Source organism: Leptodactylus fuscus, chromosome 4, assembly GCF_031893055.1.
Source record: "Leptodactylus fuscus isolate aLepFus1 chromosome 4, aLepFus1.hap2, whole genome shotgun sequence".
Taxonomy (NCBI): Eukaryota; Metazoa; Chordata; class Amphibia; order Anura; family Leptodactylidae; genus Leptodactylus; species Leptodactylus fuscus.
The window spans coordinates 179,123,684-179,151,131 of NC_134268.1; the positions used below are offsets into that span (position 1 = coordinate 179,123,684).

Here is a 27,448-nt window from a genome sequence, read left to right on the forward strand (position 1 = left end):
AGAGATATTCTTTAATAACTAAGACAGCAGCAATACATATCTGCTGGCTAGGTCATTGACTTTAGGCAGTTTATTTAAGACGACAATCCCGTTTTGAGCATCAGTAGATATTCTACTGAGATTTAGTTCCCAGATTATTTTAATTAGGCAGAATTGTTTTTTGTGGGCAATTACCTTTCCTAGGTAACAAGTCATTTGGGATCCCAGCTGTGAGCAATGTACAATGTCTTCCTCCTCACATATCATTCTCCTGTAGCTGTAGCAAAGTTAGTTTCATGTACTATATATACTGCGACAAATATCCTTAGTCTGTGACTAATGTCCTGATGCAAGGCTTGTTAAAGGGCTGGATGATGACTTATAGGGTAGTAGTGTCCAATAGTTGGAGACTCTTTCTTCCTTGTGGATAACTAAATTGCATACTCCTTAGTCTTGCAGGCAGTTTCCACAAGGTGAAATAGGACTCAACAACAACAAAAAAAACAAACTTTGCACCATTACTGTAGCGCAGCTCCCATTACATCAGTAAGAGCTGAGCTGCTGTAATAGTGCCCAACTACTATACAGTGTATGGTGCTCTCTGCTTCTGGTTCCATGTACTGTATAGTACAGGAGCCTGAAGCAGACCTAAACAATACTCTATGACTGTGCAGTGAGGGTCTGAACACTGGGACTTCTGTCATATATTCTGCAAATATATTAGTAGGAAAGCTTAGGGAATGCACTGGTAGACTCTATTTTTCCTTGCGTAATATGGATAGGTCATTAGTATAAAAGTACTGGAATACCCTTTTATGTATTATCTATTTTATTATTGTATTCTTTAAAAAAAAAACAAAAAAAACCAACATTGTATTTCTGTGGATGGCAGCTATTGATGGAAAAATCCGAATGAAAGTTGTCAGATCAGGGGTAAATTCGCCTGTGTATGTCATTTAAAGGGGTTATCCAGTTTAAAAAAAAAAGTGAACCAAATAACAGGATGCATCCATACAAAATGCTTCCTAATATGTGTACTGTTCAAATTCGGCATCAATTATCTGATTTATTTTTAGGTCATTGACCACAACTGTAACGTTTCATTTGCAAGCTCACTACAACCCCTTGTGAGAAGTTCACCGAGCAAAGGAAATGTCATAGCAGCAGAGCAATGCTGAAAGGACTGAAGAAGTGAGACAGAAGGCAGACAATGACACTAAACAGGCCCTGTAGCAGAGACGGAGAGTAGAGAAAGGAGGGGTATATAGAGAGTGAGCAGGCAGATGAATCATAGGAAATTTAGTTGGTCCATAGACTATACTAATATGAAAATCTGGTGAAGGCAAAAGGGCTAGTGTAACCCTATGGACAAGTTTATCAGAATGCTATACTGTGTGTGCACTTGGCTTTGCAGAGCAGTTTTATCACATCTGACCGTCAGGCGCCCTATTACTGGGCAGGGTTCTGAAGTACAAAGATGAATTTCACAATAAGTATAACCTTCAAACAGCTTCTTGGTGTACACAGGGGTGAAGCTTGAATTTTGAAATCATTTCAGCCATTTTTCTCTGCAAATTCAGAAATAAAGATCTAGAGAAAAAGGATTAAGGAAAAAAAATAGCCACCATAAGTTATTCTGCCCCCAAAGCACTTTTAGGGGGGAGTATATCCCTTTACATACCGCATCTGTAACGTGTACGGCGTTGTGCAGAGGCTGTAGACAAATCTTTGGGACTGAGATGGTGGGTCTGTTTGGTTCGTTATGTACACTTTTATACTTTCTGTATACATATATTTTGCCTGTGCAGCTTATTTGTATGTTTTATGTCTTTAATATGGGCACAGACTCCATAGTGAACATTGGTAATTTTGTCTTTGCAGGGGTAATTAAAAATAAATAAATTAAGAATCGTGTCACAAGACGGGGACGTCACGTGAGGATTGTCGGTCTCCTGTGTGTAATGCTGCAACTGGTTTTAGACCAAGCTGGTGAAGTCAATCTGCTTGTTTTATTCCGGTAAGTGAAATTGTAATTGTCTTCTATTCTCAGGGGTTAATAAGCGACTTTCACGCACTTGTGGCTTGCAATTATTTGTGGTTTGGTTTCTGAGCTGAGATTTTGATGCATGTCCTGACATGAAGTCTATGGATCCACTGTGGACATTGAAGTCTATGTGCTCAGTACATCTGAGAGTCCCATCTCAGCAGTTCCTTGGATAAATCTTCACGTTTAATGTCTTGGTTCCCGCTTGTCGGATGCTTTAAAGCTCACATTTGAGCCATCAGACCTCATTTACCAACATCCTATTTCAGATGGCATGTTGTTGACTTGTATGACTGTAAGTCTTGTGGGAGTCTTTCGACATTTTAACTGCAGTACATTTGCAAGTTTAATGGTTGTTTGATCTAATATTGCGGAGGATAAAGCAATTTAGTATCATTTATGGGCACTGCTGATGGGGACATAAAATAAGTACGGAGAATCTTTGTTATTTACTGTCGCCTGATGGTACCCGAATAAATGTTATCTTTGTGATTCCTATGTCACTAAATAATGAGTATTTGTTTTTCTCTTATGTAGATTGTGAGCCCATATAAGACTCACAATGTACATTTTTCCCTATCAGTATGCCTTTGGAGTATGGGAGGACATCCCTGCAAATACGGGGGGGACATACATACTCCTTGCAGATGTTGTCCTTGGCAGGATTCAAACCCAGGACTCCAGCGCTGCAAGGCTACAGTGCTAACCACTGAGCCACCGTGTTGTCAGTGCTGGTAGTTTCAATACACAATGTTTTAATTCAGATCGTTGCTGTCAGGTGGGCAATCCAACAAGGACCACCCACCTGACCGTACAGAGTATAATTGCACCCCCTGCAACCGCTCAAGTTACTCCCCTGGTTCCTAGGTCAACCAATAGTGTCAGCATCTGAAACCTTATAAGGTGTTTTTATAAGTGTACCTGTGGTTACAACTACCACCTAGTATGTTATTGCATTTACGCCATATATACCTTAAGAGAACCGTATCCAGTAATAAACCATGCCGGACACGCTTATTGCACAGCTGCAGTCTTGTAGGAGAAGCATTGTATCCCTTGCTAGGAGCTGATCAGTGAAGGCCAAGTACAGATGGTGCTTAAGATTTAGAACAATCTTATTCAGTCTGGTCCCAGGAGAAGACTGCAGCAATTTAGTGCCTGGGGGGTTGTGTTTTGGTGCAGATAATTACCAAGTGGAGACATGGTCCGATAAAGGAAATACTGCAGATGAGCTTCTGTGCAATAACATGTTCAGATTTAGACATCACTGAAGATTTGCTTTCACCACCTCCACGTCCAATTTAAGTGCCGAGCATTTGTTAATAGGTGCTTTTCCACGGATTTCGCGCAGTTGGAATTTTCTTTTCATTCAGAGCAATAAGTGCTGTTAGTTTTGGTGCCCAATGTGCTATTTAAAGGGGTTGGCCACTTTTAGACCAATTATGAGAGACAAATGTTATTGTTTGTATAATAAAAATTTGTGCAAATTTCCAATATACTTTCTGTATCAATTCCTCACTGTGTTCTAGATCTCTGCTTGCTGTCATTCATTCTGCTCCCAATGGATAAAAATCAGTCCATGGTCATGTGATGGACACACAGGTACTGCTCTGTAATGTCAGGTGGGTGGTGTCAGCCAGGGAGCGTGATTCAGAGCTCCAATCAGAGACAGACAGTCAGAGCTCAAAATCACACCGCCCATCTGACAGTACAGAGCCTAAATAGTGTATCAGGCACTAAAACTAACAGCATTGATTGTTCAGGAACGGTGGGGGCTAGAGAAAAAGTTCCAACTGCAATAGATACAGTGGAGCAGTGTCTACTAACAGAAGAGCTGAAGCTGCTGGAAGTGGTGAAAGGTCCTTTTTAAAGGCATCCTGTCACATAAAAAACTGAGCATTTTATAGCATGTAATGGTATATAGTTCAGTGGGAAAGCTTGAGTATAACTCATTTATTGATCTAAATCTCTGCTCATTCTGTGTGTAGAAGTCTACGGGGTGGACTTACTGATTGATAGCTGTTTCCTAAACAGACTCATACAGGGAAGGTTGTCAGTCACTGAATAAGACCACCCACTGGACTCCTAAGCCCTGAAGAGCGTGTCATGATTTAGGTCAAGAAATCAAAAGTTATGCAAAATATTTCTCATATATCAATTATCTTGGCTTCTCCTGCCCTAGAACATGTTTCTGTTATATTGAAAGGCATGTTCAACATGACAGCATTTCTCTTTAAAGGGGTTTAGTGGCCCCAAATTAAGTTTTCATGCTGATGACCTATCCACAAGATAAGTTGGTGCAATGGACAGGGAGCGCCTTCAGGCTGCATAGGAATGATGCTGCAGTCCTGTCCACTGTATAGCGCTGGTTCCAGGAATTGTAAAACCGGGTTCACACGGGGGTTTTTTGGACCGGACATTGAGGTGGAGGCTGCCTCAGAATCCAGTCCAAAAAATGGCAGTGCATACAGTGCACCAGCATCCAGTCGCGGCATTCCACTCCAGTTTAGACCTAAATGAATGGGTCTAGTCTGGAGAGAGGTATCGCGCCGCGGAATCCACCTCAAGAAAGGGCATGTTGCTTCTTTTTTCCGCTAACAGAAAAAAGAACCCATTGAATTCAATTTGAGGTGGTTTCTCGCGTCAAAATCCTGACCAAAAAAACGCATGTGAACCCGGCTTTACACAGCTCCTATGACTTGAATAGGCCTGCACTTGATCCCTGTCCACTGCACTGGCACCTGGAGGTAGCAAGAACAGCTGATCTGTGCAAGGTTCAGGTGTCTAACCCCCATAGATCACATAGATATTTCTCTTTTAAATATCAATACATCTTAAAGTCCCATGACCGAGTTTGCCATCTGGGGGAGTTGTGTGATTTTTATTGTGTAATGCACTCCAATAACTCCACATGCCTTCCATGATGCATCCACTTCTATGTTGGCATCCAATCCATTTTGCAACGATGACTCTGAGCTGGATATTATCTCCTTCATAATTATCAGAACGGAGCACTGGTCGTCCCTTCGGGAGAGCCTCGGCCTGTATACTTAGACATGGGCATTAGGCATTATTGTATGTTTCTGTAAAACTGGGAAAAAATTACTAAAAATCTGACAGTAATGTAATATTTAACATGCATTACATAGGTTTCTAATTATGTTGGGTTAGTGATGTGCGGCGCTCTTCCTGTGGTTAATCTCATTCCCATCTGATATAGTGTACATGCATTTAATGGTTAGTCTTGTCTACAATTAAGCTACTCAGATATAACGTTACTGTCTTGAAAGATTTCCCTCTAAGTAGTGCATTAACAATGCATAAATATTAGATCGCCTACTTACTGTTAAGATTTGGAGCTTCCAAGAAAGGATTTCGAGTTTGTATGCTACCCCTGGGAATAGCGCACGGTTTATACTCATAGGTCAGTCTCATCTGATGAGCCATAAAAAGCAAACATAATCATATCGATCGCTCTGAGAGTAGCCGAGAGATCCTCTGCTGGGGAGATGTGTTTGTTTTTAGCCACTTAATGTAATAATAAGCCAACGGTAGTCAGTAAATCCTTCATTCAGGAGACAGTGGCCCGTTTTCAGCTTAGTAATATGGAAAGGTTTAACATGTGGCTTGTTATAGTCACGGGGAGGAAGTTGAGAAGGATTTCAGTTATGTTTCTAGATGGGTACTGTCATTGCTCATAAAAAAAAAATGTCTGATTCATAAATCTTGCAGATGAGTAATCCAGGGCTTGAAGACGTTCTTGTATAGATGAGTGCGTCTGGGGAGCAGGAGGTGGCGGACGGACTGATTGTACTGTGCAACAGGGGCTGCTGCCACTTTGTACCATACAAGACTCTGCAGGCAGAGAGGTAATTGGAGCATGAAAAGCTTTTTATCACATCCGCTAATGAACAGACTCATTTCTGAGATTCTCACTTAAAACTTGATAGGCCGAAAGGTCTTGGAATAAACTATGCTGTATATTCAGTAGAGAATACCAGTGCGTGGCTGAGGCGCCATGTATGTACATGAGGATTAACACTATTTCAGGTCATTGCGTGATTTGTATTTTGCGTTTTTTAAGAAGTTTTCACCTTTGTAGGCTCTGTTTCTAAGTTTCAGTTGCCACTGAGCTGCTGGAAAGAGGCGAATTGTTCAGATGGCTACCACTATTGATGTGAATATAGAATTTAGGGTGAGATACAAAACTTACCATTAGCTGCATCAGCCTCTTTCCCTCTGTTTTTCCTTCTTTCTACTTGGCTTCTTCTTCCCCAAACTTTTTTAATAGAGCTGCTGAAGGGTCCATAAACCCTTTCAGTAGATACAGGTCCAGTTTCTTCTTTACTGACCCTGGGCCTGTGACTTCAGTGGTGACTGCTCCAGTCTTCTGTATGGCTTTCAGCAACAAACATTCCGTCTGTGTTAGGTGACTGCTGCAGCCCATCACAGGCCTCAGCAGTGACCTCTTCACAAATGTCATGTGAATGTCGTGACTGACAAGCTATTTCTTCTAATAATCGAACTGAGTTGCATTATCAAGCACAGCTTCTATAAAGTATATAGGCTTATGTTTGGTTTGCAGTGAAGAGGTCGCAGCATTCGTTCCTCTGCAGCAGCATATCATTTGAGGCTCCAATGCAAACTCTGTTATGGGACCCCTACCTACCTAGTGCCATTTGGAATAGTGGTACTTCGGCACAGGGACGTTTGGGACCACTTTGGGGTCCAGGGCCTGGTAGCGACTGGCTGTATTTACACCCTTTATAGCTACACCCCTGAATGCCGGGTGTCGGACTCCCACTGATTTAAAATTGATGACCTGTCCTCAGAATAAGTCGTCAATACTTGAGTGCTGCAAAACCTCTTTAACTGACAATCTGTCTTGGGTGACAAAGACTGATTCAGTAGAGATTTTAGAGTCAAAAGGAGAAAGGAAAAAAGAGCAAAATTGGATTTATCCCACTGAAACATTGCTATTCTTCTCATTTGGTTGTGTCTGGCATTGCAACTCCTTCCTATTCAAGTAAGTGGTGGTTGCCAGCAACGGACATTAATGGTACAGAGTAACGAACACAATTGGAGCCCAGTATGTGTCTGTTCTCATTGAATCCAATATAAACCATATGATGGACACAGTCTTCTCTCATATTTGTTTACTTTTGCAACAGAAGGGAGTCTTGCATGCAAACCTTTCTTCCGTCAGAAAAGTAATAAAACTTGACAGAAGGAAGCCTCGGTCATGTTTTATACATGGGGAGTGAATGCAGACGGACAACCGATAGAGGGGGCAACGCTGCAATGGACATTACATAACAGTAGCCTAAATCTAGTCTGAGAATGATTTTTTATTTTATATTTTAACAATTCAGAGAAAATATACATATTTCTTAACGTGTGCAACCGACACTTCAGCTGTGGATCAGTGATACATTTATAATACAGACTACGCAGTTAAGTTAAATCCCTATTAGGATCCCATCATTAAAGTGGGTCGCTCAGGCGTGAACACATTCAGTATTTAATGGATTACGTTACCCTGTGTGCCACCTATTTAGGATGTGTTCAGTGAACCACTCCTCATTGAACAAGTACGGTTTCCTTGCACTTTCCTACCTTAGCTACGGTGCACAACTACTTATTTTTGTCATTAAGTTACATTGTGTTTTACAGGTCACTGATCACTGATGTTAAGATTTACAGGCAGGGTCTTATGCAAGTACTGCTTATTCATGAAAGGTAATGAAGTTATGCAACTTTCTTATACACACTTTGAGAGGCTGAAAATGTCTCCTCGTCGTAAAGGTGAATGATGCGGTGAAGTATAAGAGCTTTCATCTACTGAACCCTTCAGCTGCATAAGCAGGACTAGGTCAGGACAGATTATTATGTTCTGGATTAAAGAAATTAATATTTACATTCACTGAATGCAAATAGATCTGTTGATTTACCATATATTTTAGAAAATTGATGAAGGTCCGTCCCACTTATATAGCCGTTTTAAATAGAAGCAAATGGTGTCAAAAACATGTTGAATGTGAATGCGCCTATCCATTACTATGAAGAGTGTCTACTATTATATGGCCAAGTAGCCATCCATGACTAGTATTAGCCAACTCTCATTCTTATGCTTTATCTGAAGATCCATTCCATAGAGTATTTTGCACAGTTCTTTTAGGGAAAGCGCACAGGGATATATGAAGCACATTCCGACTCAAAATCCGCTTCAAAATCAGCTCCAATTTGCACTGTGAATCTGCCTTTCAGAAATAAGAGTCCTGCTTGTTCTTCCCGCAGATTCACCGCTTGGTTCAACTTCAACTTGAGGCTTGTGTCGTGAGTTCTGATTAGTCTTATTGTAAACCTGTGGTGGAAAGTCAAAGCTCTACCTCAGAAAGTGGAGATCACCTAAGATTCCTCTTCATTTTCAGAGCCATTAGTCTAGTGGAGGCTAGCAGACCGTCACATAAAGGCTTTGGTAAATGGTTGAAAAGGCTTCCTTGAATTTATATAGAAGACCGGTGGCAGAGAGCAGTAGGGTTCCTGAGGATCAGCATAAAGTCAGGTATAGTGGAGGCAGTAGATTTCTGTCCCTTTAGTCCCTAGGCACAAAAATTGTCATAGTGTACAGATTCCTCTTTTGTGGTGGCACTGTTGCAATAACTGTAGCTTTTGTGGGCATGGGTCCTTCAGGATTGTATGTGAAACAAAGGTTTACAGCCCACAAGGGTTACTGGTAGGCAAAAAGAGAGTCTCCCTTATTGTTTGACAAGATTTATTCTCTTTTGAAAGCTTAAACTGATTTTTGAGGTAACCTCAGAATGGGGTTCAGGTTTTTTTTTTTTTATTATATCCTTGCCAAAAATCATCTTTTACTCTGTAGGCCAATGTCCTGTCCATTGCAGTCTGGCATTGGCCCATCCGCCAAAGTACCTGGTTGCCGCACTTTGGGAACTGTCAATTTTTATGGTAGGGAGCTTTCTTGAGTGGCAACCACAGTCAAAAATGATAGCTCTGAACAATGAGGCCATACCCAAGGTTCACCAAAACTTTCTAGGTTATTTTGGTGGTGGTAGAGTTCCTTTAAAGGCAGTCTGTCACCAGAATCAAGCACATGAAGCCGTCATGAGTATTTGCCTCTTAGCTATTTGTCACCGGATTTTGTGTAATCTGCACAATGTACACCATGGCATAGTGTCAGCAAATATAATTTCAGCATATGTAACCATACCACAGAACTCACAGATCACACCTCTAAACTTTCGGCTGTCATGAAACCTTGTTACCAACCAGTCATTCGAGAATTAGTCATGATCTCCAGCAATGTTGCTGGGCTGTGCCGTCAGAAGCTTTTCCATGACTTGTGGGTTTTTTGAGTCATATGAGTGGAAGAAACCTTTAAGGAAGTGTGTAGATGTCTTATGGCCATAACAAACTAGTAGGCATAACCGTTTTTGAGTTCCATAGGAATACATTGAGATTCTGAGTACCGGTTCAGTGAATAAGACCGTTACCTCCAATAGTTCAAAAGTATATCACGTGAATCAGTGCAATATATCTGCTGGATATTGCTTATTTAGTAAGACACTTTTTCTAAGGACATGGTGCTCCGTTTCTTGGTGATAGACTCCCCTTAAGGCTTTATCACTTTATCTGTAAAATGGCAAATCTGGCTAGTAATTTTTCTGTCTTTAGTTAAAAAGCGGTGTTGATGGTGGATGACTAAGTGTAAAACATGTAACATAACCCGTTTAGTGGAAGATGGAAGATATATAATCTCCTTCTCATCGCGGTACTGGAGTCACAGTATTTAGATCTATTTTTTCCTATTTGCACACCCATGTAAACTGAGTAACCCCAACTCGCCTAACCTGTACATCTGGTTCTCAGGTCTTGGGATGGTCATGTTTTTGTCTCGCTGAAATACTTTTTATTATTTGGTGATGCTGGAGATGCTGATCTATGGTATATACTAGGGTAATTGTATAACACGCATGGAGTGACTTTATGTGGATGTGTCTCCGTTGCTGTGAGACGAGTATGTGTGCGGATTTCTGTTAGGTGTCTTGTGGAGACCCATATGGTGTAATATTGTGGAGAGAAGCGACGTAAAGGAAGAAGCTTTATTTGCAATGCTACATTTAGTTTTATCCTTCAGAAACATAAAATGTAAGAAACAAATCGTATTGAGCAGTACATCTAGCTAGGGTTGGGCCGATCTTGAGATTTCAGGATCGATTTTAAAATCCGATTTCCGATCATTTTCCAGCCGATCCCGATCGTGAAATTTGCTTGATGGCCAATTGGGATCCGATCTTTCCTGATCGCTCAACCCTAGTCAATGCTTCTCTGTGGGAAAAATCACTTTTAGGGTTGAGCTGATCTTGAAATTTCAAAATCCCATTTCCGATCATTTCCTAGCCGATCCCGATCGCGATTGTGAAGTTTGCTTGATCACCAATCGGGATCCGATCTTTTCCAATCCCGATCGCTCAACCCTACCTTTCATTTAATATATATCTGGAGTGTTCCTGTCCAAGAAAGTGGGTAATAGCCTGTTAATAAGCAATAGGACCGCCATTGCAGTCCTGGACAGTAGCCAACCCAGCTTTTTCAGGACACTGAATAGCAAAACCGATTGACCGCTTGTTGTAGAAATCCTATATCATTGAATGAATGGTATATTTGCCATTCAAGGGTGTGGAAAAGCTGGATTGCCATATTAGTAATTATGCACCTATACTCTATTATACAATTAAAGACAATGCCTACAAAACTCACTCATACAAGTGAATAGGGTCTACTCCTGCCAATTGTGTCTATGGCCCATGGGTCCTTCTATAGAAAACAGGAGGTCACAGAATGTTTAAGCAATTTGGCAGCAATTTGCATGCAGTCTGTCAGTACCACCATGAGGAACAAGGGGCAGTGTGGAGTGGTGTCCTCAAGAATACACTGGACTCATAGGGGGGGATTTATCATGCCTTGTATGCCAGTTTTCTAGGACACAAAAAAGTTGCACGTTTTTGGACATTTTTTTTTTTTTTTTTTTTGCGCTGCCTGGGGTGGTGAAGGGCATTGCATGGCCCCACCAGATTCATTATCATTTTAGTCAGTCCTCTGGCATAAATAATCCTGGAAATCCTTGCCAGCTAGAAGCTGGCATCGCTTTCTGTGCAGGTGCCCGACTTGGCAGAGGACACGCCTGATTTTTGAGAAGTTGTTCCCCTCCGTATAAATGAGGCACAGTGCGCCAATACAGGGGAGCACCAGTCTTTATAAATCTGCCCCATAAGCTATATGCCCAGTCATTTCTTTCAATGCCCATGGTGGTCAAACAACACATTTTTTGGGATGTTTTGGCTATACTTATAGGTCACCATATTACACTAACAAATCTTCAACAGAAACTGTGCTCACATATGGCAGGGGGATGTGTAGCGGTAACAAGGATTTGTAGATTTTGTATTCAGTCTATTGCTTTAACTTGCCCGTGGGTTATATTAGATGTTTTTGTCTGCTGGAAGGAATGCAGTGAGTTAGTACAAGTGTGCACATGTCCTTACTAATGTTCAGTGGTGCTTCATGTTATATCAGCTTGTTAGATACTAGATCTAGTAAGTGCAGTGCTATAGAACATTTCCAATTATAGAGCCAGTCTCATGGTTGGTGCCCTTTTCATGAAATTGATGCTTTAGATTATTAAAAGCCAGCGATCTATGTAAATGAGAAGCTATTACAATAGTATGTTAATTTCACCTCTGTAAGACACGGTAAAAGCTTCAGAGGGAGTAGTGCCGCTAGATTTAGCTTTCATTCAATAATATCTTTTAGCGAGAAAAAAATCCCTTGTGAATTAAATGGGGCATTCATTTAATACATTCGGCTTTATTGTTAAGGTATTCGCTAGGCAGGGCAGGTAGGTCAAATTTCTGGTTTTAAGACTTATTCAAATTCCGTTGATACTTGATCACATTGTAAAAACCTTCCTATATTGGGCAGGAGGTCCCAGTGCTTGCCCCCTCCCCCCATCCTAGTAAAGTTGTAAATGGCCACAACAATACCTGATTTGTGTGCTTGGGCTTATTCACACTGCTTTTTACATACATGTTCTGTCCGTATTTTTTTATGATCGGAATATACTGTAGACACAATCAGGAGATTCATCAGATGCCTTAGGCCCCATTCACACGGGGCAAGAGGGGGCGGATTTTGGTTCTGAATCCTCCTCAAAATCTGCCCTTCACAATAGCGGTCTATGTAGACTTTTTTCCGTGAGCGGCAAAAAAAGAAGCGAGCTGCCCTTTCTTCTGGCGGATTCCGCGGCTGATTCATCCCCAGCGTCCGCCTCGTGACAGCACCCTTTGGGCTAGGCCCATTCGTTTGGGCCTACCCTGGAGCGGGAAGCCGCGATTGTTGTAAGCCACGACAGTCGTGGCAGGAGCATATTGGCCTTATTCTGACGCAGCTTCCCGCGACAGAATCAGGACCAAAATCCACCAATAGGCCCATCGTATGGACTAGCCCTTATGCTACAAAAGGGGATCAAAATAGTCGCAAGTTGGTGATTTATAACTAAACTAATTAAGTAATTAAAGAGGACCTTTCATAAGATCGGGCACATGCAGTTTTATATACTGCTGGAAAGGTGACTGGGCTTTCCCGATCTGTGCCCGGTGTAAAGCGCTATCGGTCCCGGTACCGTAGCGCTTTACAGTCAGAAGGGCGTTTCTGACAGTTAGCCAGGGACGCCCCCTTCTGCCCAGCAGCGCCTATCGCGCTGTACTGTGGAGCGGGGAGGAAAGGGGCGTTCCTCCACAGCACAGCGCGATAGGCGCAGCTGGGCAGAAGGGGGCGTCCCTGGCTAACTGTCAGAAACGCCCTTCTGACTGTAAAGCGCTACGGTACCGGGACCAATAGCGCTTTACACCGGGCACAGATCGGGAAAGCCGACAGTGCGCTGAATTCAGCAGTATATAGAACTGCCTGTGCCCGATCTGATGAAAGGTCCTCTTTAAGAGCGCCCTCCGCTGGCACATCAAAGCCACCATAAAATACACCAGTCTTGATGAATCCCTCCCAATGTAGTTATTCACATGTATGGAAAGTGTGTAAAAACAAAAAACGGAGACTTGCTCTATTTTGGTGAAGAAAACGAACAGTAATACTAAATATATCTTTTTTTTTTTTCTTCTAAAAATGGTTGATCCTTTTTTTCATATATGTGAAAAGGAATGAAACCCTGACAAAGCACGTCCGGAAAATCAAAATGTCTATGCCAGTGGTTCTTAACCGGGGTTCGAGCGAACCCTAGGTCCTATGCACGGTTCATTTTGTGTACCAGTAAAAAAACATATACCTATGTCTTGAATTTGGAAAAAAATCATATTTGATTTATCACTAAAGAAGGGTTCGGTGAATGTGCATATGAAACTGGTGGGTTCGGCACCTCAAACAAGATTAAGAGCCACTGGTCTATGCCCATCTCTACGTGAGACCAATGCTTTTTTTTTTTTTCTTACACCATTTCCAACACAGTTTTTGCAAAAGCAGCAACAAAAACCACTATAATTTCTTCAAAGTGAATTTTTCAGGTCCATACAGTGTGCTGGAGTACAAACATGAAGAAACACAACAAAAACCACATGACCATGTTGCAACTCATTTCCATTCAAATGAATGGGATGACCTGCAATTTCAAGCACAGCCACTATACAATCGAGGGTGCTGTGCTTGGTAAGTAGTGAAGAGGCCACAGCAATCAGTAACACTGTCCTTGATAACCCCACAACATCTGGAGCCAATGGGAACGGGTGGGGCAGCCGGTACTGCTGATCCAGTTGTTAAAAATGTATCCAGATTGTAGACCCAGGAAGAAGAGGAGCCCTTGCCTGATTCTGAAACTGGCCACTATGTGACTTTTAGGCTACAGGCTGCAGTACTTACCCCTCGGGTCCCTAGCCTCTCCCACTCCTTCATGGTACAGGCTTGTCATAGCAATGAGCCCAGGGCAGGGTAAGGTGAGTACTGTACTGATAATCACTCCTATATGTGGACAACAGATTGGGGACATTTTCTGTATGACCCCTTTGGTGGGAGTTGTTTTTTTGTATTGGACCACCATAAGGAATGCAACCCATCAACTCCATTTTTTATTTTTTTATTTTTATTTCTATGTGTGTCCCATTTACCCCGCCGAGTTTGGCCTTAGAGCTAGTGTGCCAGACAACTGGTGTATTACTTTCCATTTGTTAATACCCTCTATTGATCTTGCTAATGATCGAGGATTTGCACTTTATCCAGGAAGGATCAGGTGACGCTTTGTACTTTACAGTAAATTCCTTCCATATAGAGAGCTTTAGTGACTGGTAATAAACACCTAGAACCCAGTAGAGAGGACTAATATTAGTGGTGTAATGGCTCCTTAACAAGGATTACTGCCTAAAGTGCTCCTTTCCATTATTCCGATTTCCCTGAGTAGCTTCCGTCTTGGTTTATATAAATTGACCTGAAAATTCTCCTAAGACTCATAGTGTAAATGAAGATGATTCTCATTCACATTAGGGCTATGGAGTTGATAATCTTAACCTCCCACTCCTATATTTTTCAACACTTTGCTTTCAGCTCCGACTTCATACGCGGTGTCTGATAAATTCTCTATAGTAAAGCAAGAAGTCTTCGGAGCAGAGATACTTCCTTCAATTTATTTTTTTCTAAAGTGGCAAGAAATGAGAAAGAATTGGGCCAGTTGACTTAAATAGACTAGGCAGCTATCCAGAAAATGGTTGGTAATGTCCAGGTAGTGTCTAGAGCAGTGGTTCTTAATCGGGGATTCGAGCGAACCCTAGGCCCTATGCACGGTTCATTTTGTGTACCAGTAAAAAAACATATACCTATGTCTTGAATTTGGAAAAAAATCATATTTGATTTATCACTAAAGAAGGGTTCGGTGAATGTGCATATGAAACTGGTGGGGTCGGTACCTCAAACAAGGTTAAGAACCACTGGTCTAGAGCTTTAAGACTTCCAGACAATATTAAGAGGAGTTAAATGGGTTTTCTGAGACTTGCATATTAATGACCTATCCTTAGTATATGTCATCAATATGTGATAGGCTGATGACCTATCCAAAATATACACTCACCGGCCACTTTATTAGGTACACCATGCTAGTAACGGGTTGGACCCCCTTTTGCCTTCAGAACTGCCTCAATTCGTCGTGGCATAGATTCAACAAGGTGCTGGAAGCATTCCTCAGAGATTTTGGTCCATATTGACATGATGGCATCACACAGTTGCCGCAGATTTGTCGGCTGCACATCCATGATGCGAATCTCCCGTTCCACCACATCCCAAAGATGCTCTATTGGATTGAGATCTGGTGACTGTGGAGGCCATTGGAGTACAGTGAACTCATTGTCATGTTCAAGAAACCAGTCTGAGATGATTCCAGCTTTATGACATGGCGCATTATCCTGCTGAAAGTAGCCATCAGATGTTGGGTACATTGTGGTCATAAAGGGATGGACATGGTCAGCAACAATACTCAGGTAGGCTTTGGCGTTGCAACGATGCTCAATTGGTACCAAGGGGCCCAAAGAGTGCCAAGAAAATATTCCCCACACCATGACACCACCAACACCACCAGCCTGAACCGTTCATACAAGGCAGGATGGATCCATGCTTTCATGTTGTTGACGCCAAATTCTGACCCTACCATCCGAATGTCGCAGCAGAAATCGAGACTCATCAGACCAGGCAACGTTTTTCCAATCTTCAATTGTCCAATTTCGATGAGCTTGTGCAAATTGTAGCCTCAGTTTCCTGTTCTTAGCTGAAAGGAGTGGCACCCGGTGTGGTCTTCTGCTGCTGTAGCCCATTTGTCTCAAAGTTCGACGTACTGTGCGTTCAGAGATGCTCTTCTGGCTACCTTGGTTGTAACGGGTGGCTATTTGAGTCACTGTTGCCTTTCTATCAGCTCGAACCAGTCTGGCTATTCTCCTCTGACCTCTGGCATCAACAACGCATTTCCGCCCACAGAACTGCCGCTCACTGGATGTTTTTTCTTTTTCGGACCATTCTCTGTAAACCCTAGAGATGGTTGTGCGTGAAAATCCCAGTAGATCAGCAGTTTCTGAAATACTCAGACCAGCCCTTCTGGCACCAACAACCATGCCACGTTCAAAGGCACTCAAATCACCTTTCTTCCCCATACTGATGCTCGGTTTGAACTGCAGGAGATTGTCTTGACCATGTCTACATGCCTAAATCCACTGAGTTGCCGCCATGTGATTGGCTGATTAGAAATTAAGTGTTAACGAGCAGTTGGACAGGTGTACCTAATAAAGTGGCCGGTGAGTGTACAAGATCAATAAGTTAGTCTTGGGAAACCCTTCGGGGTGGCAGCAAGCCTTATGCAGAACCGTTCTGATCCAAAAGAATCCGAATTATGGCTTAAAAAACATCTGCAACTTCTTACAAGAATTATGGCAAGGATGAGTCTAGTGTTGAAGCCATATTATAGAGGTTTCAGCCTATTCAATGGCAGTGAGGAGGATACCGTGGTCGTACATAAGCAGTGACAGTTCCTCTAATTTAGGGGGGAGAAAGCCAGTGTCCAAACCTAACTGGAATGACTTTGGTGTACTACTGAGGGTATTGCCTAAGTGGTCCCCTGGTTTTTACCCTTTAACCTCTATAAAGTTATAGTCTTCACTGCAGGGAAACTCCAGGTTACTACCTCTAGGAGTAGTTCTGGTGTAGGTAGTGTCAGGATCTGGGGTTGCTAGGTGGGGTGGCATAGACACACAAGTCCAGTTTCTTTAGTCCAAAACAAAGGTAGAGTTTATTTTCACTCAAAAAGGTAGTGCAGCAACAAAAGGAAACAATACAAAAATAAATACCTGCCCGGCTAGGCTCTAACTAAACATAGAATAGGTTACCTCACCTAGAATAACAGAAATCCAAAAAGCCAGTAGAATCTTTCAGGACACAGCTCCAAAAATATGACCTCTCTGTCAGCTCTCCAGCCAAACTCTGCCAAAGTGTTGCTGCTGGAGCTGACTTCTTAAGCCTCCTTGATGAAGAGACTCTCTGCAGCTGAGTCGCTGCCGGAACAACCCCAAAGTGTGGACTGGAGGGGGGTGGAATGACAGGTCCCACTACCAATCCTACCTGTCATTCCTAAAAATCCAGCCCAGTACTGAGCATTTACCAAAATGCTTAGCAGACTAAAGTTGTCTGCTGAGAACAAACATTCCTGGAGTTTTCTCATCTCACCCACCTGAGTAGTCTGGGTGAAATGTACACCCCCTCCATTACCTGATCAGCCGTCAGCTTACAGTAGTGACTGACCTTGTTTGATCAAGACACACTAGTATGTAGTACCAAGGAATTTGGCAAGAGAGTAGTCAAGGTATGGACCAAGGTCAGGGCTGGTGGTGTATCTGCACAATGCACAACTCATTCAATATTTGTATAGTATAGTATCTATTTTCTGATTCCGACTCCACTTAAAGCTAACCTTGGCTCCTCGGCTTCGAGGAGAATGGCCATATTTATAGTGTCCTACTTTATATTTTCAAGCGATCCCTATAATACAACTTCAAAAACCTATACGGACTCCTTTATACAGTGTGAGAACGTGAAGGGTGTGGTCTGGGAAGACAGGTACATTCCAGCCAGGCACCTAAAGGGTGTATGGTAAAGACCCACACCAGGGAGGTCAGCTGGGTAATCAAGGCCTGATAAAGTCTGTGTGTGAGGACTGGGAAGGGTGGCACCAAACTGACAGAGCTGACCTGTCCAAACTGAATCTACAGAGCAGGTACTGTGCCACCCATTGTTGTTGCCAAGGTGGGAGTCTGGTAGCCAGGCTACTGTATAGTCAGGGAAAAGTTCCTTATGTTCAAGTGAGTTCTCAGCCGAGAAGGGTTTTGTTTTTGGTTATTTTGTGCCTTTACAAAGGCAATGAATGCACTGCAAGTGAATAAAGCCTGAACTTGTGTGCAACCCGGTGCCTGTGTCCCTGTTTCTGCACTGCTACCGAGCATCTACCTGAGCGGTTCCCCCACAACAGTCACATTACATTTCAATTTTCAATGCAGCAGAAACACATCTCCCTTAGTGGTACATGGGCCCCTTATGGTGCTGCAATATGCCTTCAGTTTTATATTTTGTAAATTAATCTTTACGCCACCACCTGCCTACCTTGCTATGTGCATGTACAGATGTCTCTTTTGCCCTTTTCTTTATGTCCGTTCGTGCCTTGGTTTATTTGTTTCCCATGTCTGGATAGTGTTATATTTCTGATAACAGTCCTATCACTATGGCATGTGAAATATCCAAGACACCAGCTATGCCAACACAACCTTGGTTTCATTAGGGACCTTCTAATCGTACAGTTGTCAGATAGCTTCACGTGTCGCTTTCTCGTATTATCTTATTTGTTGTATTTCTGCAGCATACGCTACAATGCCACTTTGTAGATTTTCAGTCTCTCAGGCATACAGTAACTACTGCCATATTATAAGCGCTGTTGTTTTTTTCACCTCTATGATGATGTTATCACGGAGACCTTGACCATTTAGTATTGTGTTATAGTAGTTATGAGCAGAGTTTACTGCTACTGAGGCAGTTGACACAATTGTAGAATTAATGAAACCTTTAGATTTATTTTTTTCTTGCCAAAGTCAGTCAGTTACAGTAAATTTCCAGTCTGCATTGTGTGTATGGCTACTTTCTTCCAAGTATAGTACCACACCTATTCACAGGATGTGTTTGTGGTCGTTCATCGCAAAGCTTCGATACCAGACACAACCCAAGGACTGGCAAAAAAAAAAAAAAGCAGTGTTTTTCTAAATCTGTACAACCCCTTTAACCAAGCATAGTTTGTGTGATACTTTTGATAATAGTTTTTTCCGTGTAGTTCTTCTTTATTTTTATATTGTGTGTGTTGTACAGACAGACAGAAGGTGAGAGGGTACGTCCACTGGCTCTTTGTGGCTACCTGCATTTTTGACTTGCTTGTGCTTAAAGGGATCCGTTTCCGAGCATAAGTGTCTACAAAGAAATGGCCGCGGGCATGTGCAGTCAGCTCTGCCCGAGGCCTGATGGCAGAGCAGACTGCGCAGGCGTAGAAGTTTGAAGCCAGCGCCGGAAGAAGACGCGGAGAGAGGCCGTTCCAGACGAAGATGGAGGCAGCACTGGAGATTTCTGTCGCAGCGTTGGGGATGCCCCCAGTGCTGCGAGAGAACTCATTTGCATACCGAAGAAAACCCGGATTTCTACCCGTGGCCCGGAGAAGACCTCTAAAGGTAGAATAACTATTCTCTACATATCTGGCTCGTTTCTTCCTCCCCCTCCCTCTGTAAACTAACATTCACTCTGAAGCATCTGCTGAATTCCTTCTTGGTTTCCCAAGACAGATTGTCAGCTCACCTAAGTATCAATTTATATGTTGGGAAGAGAACCAAGCAAGGGAGAAGCAGACACAAGCTGCATGGTGCTGTAGCTAATAGTATGATTTCTATTTCACATCAATACTTCTCAGCACATCTCTATAAGGTCCTTCCTATATGGTGCCGCTGCTTCCCAGGATATTCTGCTTCCTAATTCTGTTTCAATGTTTTCTCTATGTGCTCTCTATGGCAGCATTATACCAGCTAGCCTAAGTAACCATCTACTAGGTTAGGGAAACTGAGAATTTGAGAGAGAGCCTGCACAATACTGCTAGAAGATGCAGAATTTACAAAATCTGCAGAAGTCATATAACAGCCTGAAATAGTGTTTTTCCTCTTCTCTTTTGTACATATACAGTCATGGCTGTAAGTGTTGTACCCCTGAAATTTTTCCAGAAAACTATTGCAATTACACACGTTTTATTATATACACGTGTTTATTACCTTTGTGTGTATTGGAACAACACAAAAATATATAATTTTCTGCAAAACTCACAAAATGGGCCTGGCAAAATTACTGGCACCCTTCACTTAATATTTTGCTGCACACCCTGTGCAAAAAAATAACTGAATTCAATCTGTCTTCCTATAACCGTTAACAAGCTTCGTACACCTCTCAACTGGACTTGGGGACCACTCTTCTTCTGCAAACTGCTCCAGGTCTCTCATATTTCAACGCTGTCTTCTCCTAATGGGATCTAGATCTTGACCCATTGCCAGATACTTCAGAACTCTCCAGCACTTTGTTTCCATCCATTTCTGGGTGCTTTTTGAAGTATGTTTGGGCTCATTGTCCTGTTGGAAGCCCCATGATCTAGGAACCCAGCTTTCTGACACTGGAGACCCAAACTCCTTTGGTAATCTTCAGATTTCATCATGCCTTGTACACAGTCAAGACACTCAGTGCCGGAGGCAGCAAAACAACCCCAAAATATATTTGAACCTCCACCCTATTTGGCTGTTGGTGCTGTGTTTTTTATTTGTAGTCCTCATTCCCTTTTCAATATAATGATGTGCTTTACCAAAAATCTCTATCTTGGTCTCACCCCCCCCCCTCCATGGGTTCTTATGGACTGGTGGTTTAGTGTTCCAAATAGTCTACTCCTAACAGTCTCCATGAAAAAAGAAATACCTTTAGACTTTCCTAAAGATGAATCCAATGAGTCTCATCAGACTCCTCCATGGTGCTCCTGGTGCCTCCACAGTCGTTCACTGAAGTTGATAAAGTTCACCGCGGCCTTACTGCACATGCTCTCTAAGCATCGGTGTTCTCCTCTAGCTCCAGTGAACCATTGTCCAGGCACTGGGTAAGTATAAAGGCCAGTCAAAGGCAGGGTTAGGAATAGGCTATTTGGGACACTAAACCACATGTCCATAAATAAGGACCTGTGTGGGGTCCAGTGTTCCAAATAGACCTGACAGATTCCCTTTAAATAACTTGCAGTTACTGGAAAAATGATCTGCTATCAAAATGGGGTATAACTGTCTGACTGGTGGGGGATCAGGACCACTGGGACCCAATAGTTTACTAGAAAGGGATCCAGTGTGTTCTATGTGAATAGAGAGACAGGGCATGTGTGGCCCCCTCTGTTTATCTAATGAGTAAGCCCATTGGCTGTACCCACATTGGTCTGGCAGTTCTGACCCGCTACCCCGTTTTATTAATAAACTTTCATATTTTTATCAATATATAATAATACCATGTGAATTCTTCATTGCTTCATAAATAATCAAATTGCAGCTCTGAAGTTCTAGGTTCAAACCCGACCGAGGATAACATCTGCATGGAGTTTGTATGTCCTCTCCATATTTACATGGGTTTCCTCCTACACTATAAAGACATACTGATATGCACTGGTACCATACCCCCTCATCTATCTCCTCAATCTCCCCTCTGATCATCTGGGTAAACAAACCTCTAAATTGTTTCTATATCTCTGTACCGCAACCAAAACGCTCATTGCTCTCCGATGGAAGAGTGCCTCTCGTCCCTCTGGTTCTGATCTTGTAGCCCGAGTTAAGGATGTCCGTAGTATGGAGAACTTGACGGCCACACTTAACCATACTGTTGAGGCGTTCTAGGCTATCTGGTCACCTTGGGACGCATACTGTATTTTGAATGGTCTCTGACTCCTTCCCCTTCACTTCCTCCCCCACCCCCTCATTTCCACTCTCAAGTTTTTGTGATGTGTATACATTCCCAGTCTACTTGACGGTATGTACATTGCTTCACGTTCATGTTTTTAACTCTTTTGTTATATTGTATTTTATAAAATTCCTTTAAATAAAAATTACAGTTCAAAAAAAAAAAAAAAAAAAAAAAAAGACATACTGATAGGGAATATAGATTGTGAGCCCTATATGGGACTCTAACAGTATTTGTAAAGCGCTGCAAAATATTGTGGCGCTATACAAGTAAGGGCTCGTTCACATCTGCGCCCGGTCTCCTTTCTGCAGGTTTCCGTTTCCTGCAAAAAACAGAGCAGGAGACGGAAACCTGCAGGACTCTTTCATACCCATTCATTTGAATGAGTTTGAAAGCTGTGCGGCGGTGAGCGTTTTATGCTCTCTGCCGCAAAACCGTTTTTTTTTTTAAATCGGACACAGAGTCGGACATGCGGTACCCTGTGTCCGATTGAAAAAAAACGGTTTCACGGCGGAGAGCATAAAACGCTCTCCGCCGCTCAGGGCCGGACCCGGTTTGTGGTTTCTGTCTTCTTGCATGCAGAAGACGGAAACCACAGAACGGAGACCCGAACGCAGGTGTGAACCTATCGTCAGAGAAGTGATAACAATAGTGAAGGACTTTTTGCTACTGTAGGTTTATTTGGACCACTGAATCTTTCTTTCCTCACTGGAGGTTTCACGAGTACATCGCACTTTATGGTTATTTTAATGACTATTAAGGAAGTTAATTATTTTCCTCTCGTGTTTATAGATAAGCAATGACTCACAGTTATTAATATATTAAGATCTTAGCAGGAGATTGAGCTTCGTACATATCAGTGGATTGAGTCACGAGGATACGGTATCTCCCATCAGCTGTGCTACGAGAGGCAATTGTACAATCCCTGTCTCCTGGATTAATCGGACACGTTGCTTATCCTCTGGGTTAGATAGTGTAATGTTCTTTACTTTTCTATATATCCTTAGATTACCATTGTAAAGATTTATTAAGCTGTATATGACCTAAGAAGATTTTGGAAATTAATATTCACAACCTTGTAGGTCTTGCGTGAAATCGGAAAGATAAAGATCATGTTGTGACCAAGCCAATTTACATATTAGTATATTTTTGGCATGTGGAAACCAGAGTACCCAGGGGAGACTCATGCAGGTGCTGCAAAGCAATAGTGCTGTGCACAATGCTATACCACATATCCTATGGATATAGCCATAACTACTGAGATGGAAATACTCATTTAATCTAATGTATATGGCCACCTTGACCTGGGCTATCACTGTAACACTCATACAGTGAAGGACTCCAATCTTATGTTCATATGCCTGAATAGGACATATGGCTGCGGGTTCTCTCCATGAGCAGACACGTGGACAACACATTGGCTGGAGTTGGAAAAAAGTTCTCAAAATAAAAATATGAATTATTTTTAATGATATATAATTGTTAATTTTGTATACTTAATTATACAGCTAGTTTGTAAAGGGTATCCAATGATAGGATCCCTTTAAGGATTATCCTGTCATTGTGTCTGAACATAACCATTGAGTCTACTTGTAAGGATTGACAAATTGACTCATTATGCCCGTCATTGAGCAATAAATACACAGTTGTGCCCTTGCTTGAGCACATGCTATCTACGTACAGGGGATCTTGGCAGCTCCGGCTTAGTTAATTATTTGTAATTAAAATCCTCCATTCAGTTTATCATGGTGTCACTAATTTTAATGTAAGTGTAAAAAAAGCTCTGGAGCTGTCATGATAAATGAAGTATCACATGAACGTTCAGAGTACACGCTGCTCACCTACTGCACGTGTGTGTGGGAGACGGTGCGACCCCGGAGTTGCTGCTCCTGCATTTAATGAGAGGGAGGGTGAAGTAATTTCCAGGGAATTGTGAGGAAGAATGAATCTAGTGGGAGGAAATGACTTCACCTTTCATTAACTTACAGTGTTAGTATTGCAAGCCGCCCATGAATAGTGGCAGAAAAGCTATCACGCTGATCATCATCTGTGGGTCGGAGTCCAACTGATAGAAATAGGCTTCGTAATGTAGCAATTAAGCCATGTATCCCACCATGAGGACTTACCGTCATCACATATTGTATAGTGTGTCAGCATCCAGGTGCTTTCTGAGCCGCGCACATATTGATTTATATGAACGTAGATGAAGCAATAGAACATTGTGTTCGCTATATGAGGGCCAGACACCAAGAAAGGTCTTATTGGGTAAGCATTTAGATGTTTGTCCAGTTATAGCATGCACCTTCAGATATTTTAGGGTATAGCAATAGTAAACTGATACTATGGACGTTGTATGTTCTCCTTGTGTTTCTCTGGGTTTTCTCCAGGTACTCCAGTCTTTCCCCACATGCCAAAAATATACTGATCATTTCCCATGAACTAGAGTTCGGGATGAGCGCCTGTATACTAGGGATATGAGTGTTGGAGATGAGCGCCTATATGTTGGGGATGTGAGTGTTGGGGATGAGCGCCAGTATGTTGGGGATGTGAGTGTTGGAGATGAGCGCCTGTATGTTGGGGATGTGAGTGTTGGGGATGAGCGCCAGTATGTTGGGGATGTGAGTGTTGGGGATGAGCGCCTGTATGTTGGGGATGTGAGTGTTGGGGATGAGCACCTGTATGTTGGGGATGTGAGTGTTGGGGATGAGCGCCTGTATGTTGGGGATGTGAGTGTTGGGGATGAGCGCCTGTATGTTGGGGATGTGAGTGTTGGGGATGAGCGCCTGTATGTTGGGGATGAGCGCCAGTATGTTCGGGATGTAAGTGTTGGGGATGAGCGCCTGTATGTTGGGGATGTGAGTGTTGGGGATGAGCGCCTGTATATTGGGGATGTGAGTGTTGGGAATGAGCGCCTGTATGTTGGGGATGTGAGTGTTGGGGATGAGCGCCTGTATGTTGGGGATGAGCGCCAGTATGTTCGGGATGTAAGTGTTGGGGATGAGCGCCTGTATGTTGGGGATGTGAGTGTTGGAGATGAGCGCCTGTATGTTGGGGATGTGAGTGTTGGGGATGAGCGCCAGTATGTTGGGGATGAGCGCCTGTATGTTGGGGATGTGAGTGTTGGGGATGAGCACCTGTATGTTGGGGATGTGAGTGTTGGGGATGTGAGTGTTGGGGATGAGCGCCTGTATGTTGGGGATGAGCGCCAGTATGTTCGGGATGTAAGTGTTGGGGATGAGCGCCTGTATGTTGGGGATGTGAGTGTTGGGGATGAGCGCCTGTATATTGGGGATGTGAGTGTTGGGAATGAGCGCCTGTATGTTGGGGATGTGAGTGTTGGGGATGAGCGCCAGTATGTTGGGGATGAGCGCCTGTATGTTGGGGATGTGAGTGTTGGGGATGAGCACCTGTATGTTGGGGATGTGAGTGTTGGGGATGAGCACCTGTATGTTGGGGATGTGAGTGTTGGGGATGAGCGCCTGTATGTTGGGGATGAGCGCCAGTATGTTCGGGATGTAAGTGTTGGGGATGAGCGCCTGTATGTTGGGGATGTGAGTGTTGGGGACGAGCGCCTGTATATTGGGGATGTGAGTGTTGGGAATGAGCGCCTGTATGTTGGGGATGTGAGTGTTGGGGATGAGCGCCAGTATGTTGGGGATGTGAGTGTTGGGGATGAGCACCAGTATGTTGGGGATGTGAGTGTTGGAGATGAGCGCCTGTATGTTGGGGATGTGAGTGTTGGGGATGAGCGCCAGTATGTTGGGGATGTGAGTGTTGGGGATGAGCGCCTGTATGTTGGGGATGTGAGTGTTGGGGATGAGCACCTGTATGTTGGGGATGTGAGTGTTGGGGATGAGCGCCTGTATGTTGGGGATGTGAGTGTTGGGGATGAGCGCCTGTATGTTGGGGATGAGCGCCAGTATGTTCGGGATGTAAGTGTTGGGGATGAGCGCCTGTATGTTGGGGATGTGAGTGTTGGGGATGAGCGCCTGTATATTGGGGATGTGAGTGTTGGGAATGAGCGCCTGTATGTTGGGGATGTGAGTGTTGGGGATGAGCGCCTGTATGGCAGCCATGAACGCCTCTACTCCACATGCTGCACTTTGAGTCCTTTGTGAAAGAAAAGAATTATAAATGTTTGTCATTGTCATTATTGAATGGCACATGGTAAGCATGGAAATTGTTAGGCCTCATGCACAGAAAAACCACTACAGTCATGTGCATGTAGCTTTAGAACAGTATCAGACCAAACCCTGAGCTGGGACCTGGGCCTCAGCATTCAAGTCTTCTATGTCCTGTCTCATGCCGCAGGAAAGCTCTGAGAAATACTGCTGACATCTGATCTATATCTTGTAGACCAGACCAGTCCCTATGAAGTCGGCCTAAGAGTCCTTTCACTCAGTGTTTGCAGCGTCTACTGGAGGTATACTGTATATGTCTATCAGATTCTCGGAAGTATACCTCTCATGGATGTCATTCTATAGCCATACAATTGGCATCCGTTGCCTGTAGGTGCCCATTGTTTAAACAAAATAAAAAATTGTGGCATACAGTCTTACTGGGTTCTATGTATGGGATGCACAGTCTGTTTCCTGGTCTCATGGAGGCCAAATGGACATTCACCAGGTGAATTTGGATCTATTGATACATTTAACATCCCAGAGCAAGTGAACAGTGCAAAACAAAAAGCATGAACGTATCCTCACTGTTATGCCCAGGTGTTTTAAGGCGCTGTATGGCCTGCATGAAAAATTGTAATTTTATTGTTCGGGGCTATGTTAAAGAATATCCAGTAATAGATGTGAATAGACATTTAGTGCTTAGTTATTTGTGTATCCCAAAATTGCGCCTAGACAAAAATATAACATGTCCTGCAATAATCCAAGCCTCAACTACCTCCATTAATGTCTTTAAGGGGTCCATGGGTTTGGGTTAATGCAGGATGTGTAACATTTTTTCTTGGCCCCAATGCAAAATCATTAATGGGATCCTAACTAATCATATACCATTTACAATAGTGCTATAGTTTGTGTCACAGGGACCCTTGTGGCCTTCTCAGGTTCCAGGGCCCAGTAGTAAGTGCTAGCTTTGTTCCCCCCATTGCTGTGCCCTTGGTTGTATTATGAAGATGATCCTTTTTTGGATAGAATTCTGTTTGCAACATGTCTCTTTTCTGACCCTACAAGCTATATCATGGAGAAAGTCAACCTTGACCATATATTTTCCCTGTTGTGGTTGCATTGTAATATTTTGTGCCTGCCATGTAAATGAATGTCCAACCGAATAAAACATAGACAAGGTGGTCCTCCGGAGCTGATCTCTTGTATGACATCCAGATGGGATGTATGGAAAGTGATTGTCTTCATAAGGCGATCCTGTGAAAGACGTTTTAGGGTATGGTTGTAGAACTGTCTTTATGACGAATTGTGGTGCTGTGATGGCAGCTATGTCATGCGGTTTTGTATACTGTGTGGCTTACCCTCTTTCTTTGCCTGTATGAGCAGATGAAATGTGAACCATCTTGGTAACCAAACTGGCGTCTTTCCTGTATCTATATAAATAAATTTGTCCATGTCCTTGGAGTCAACAACAATCTGTCCTGGGAATTCGCTTGCAATTACCTGTTCTTACAGAGACCATTTATCATCTGCCGAAAGCCTTGAGGAAATGTTAATTTGATCCAATGAATGGTCACGAGTGGGAGTATAACAAGGGTTTGGTGGCGACCTTTCACCTTTCCAAGCTGACAGAACAAGAACAGAACGCTCTTCTTGGTTACTTGCTATATGTTACATTATTTATCCCATCTATTCCTGTTGG

The 27,448-nt window shown here is 42.9% G+C and overlaps 1 protein-coding gene across 3 annotated transcripts in view; it reads left to right on the top strand.

The window, feature by feature from the left end:
• The window catches only part of OSBPL3 (oxysterol binding protein like 3), a 148,800-nt gene that overhangs the window by 30,737 nt on the left and 90,615 nt on the right, over nucleotides 1-27,448 (top strand). For 2 of the 3 annotated variants that reach the window (XM_075271421.1, XM_075271419.1), the window contains exon 2: nucleotides 1,861-1,996. The exons of the other annotated variant lie outside the window; for it this stretch is intronic. The gene's annotated coding sequence lies outside the window, so the exon portion shown is untranslated. The remainder of the gene's footprint in view (nucleotides 1-1,860; nucleotides 1,997-27,448) is intronic. 3 annotated transcript variants of the gene reach the window in all.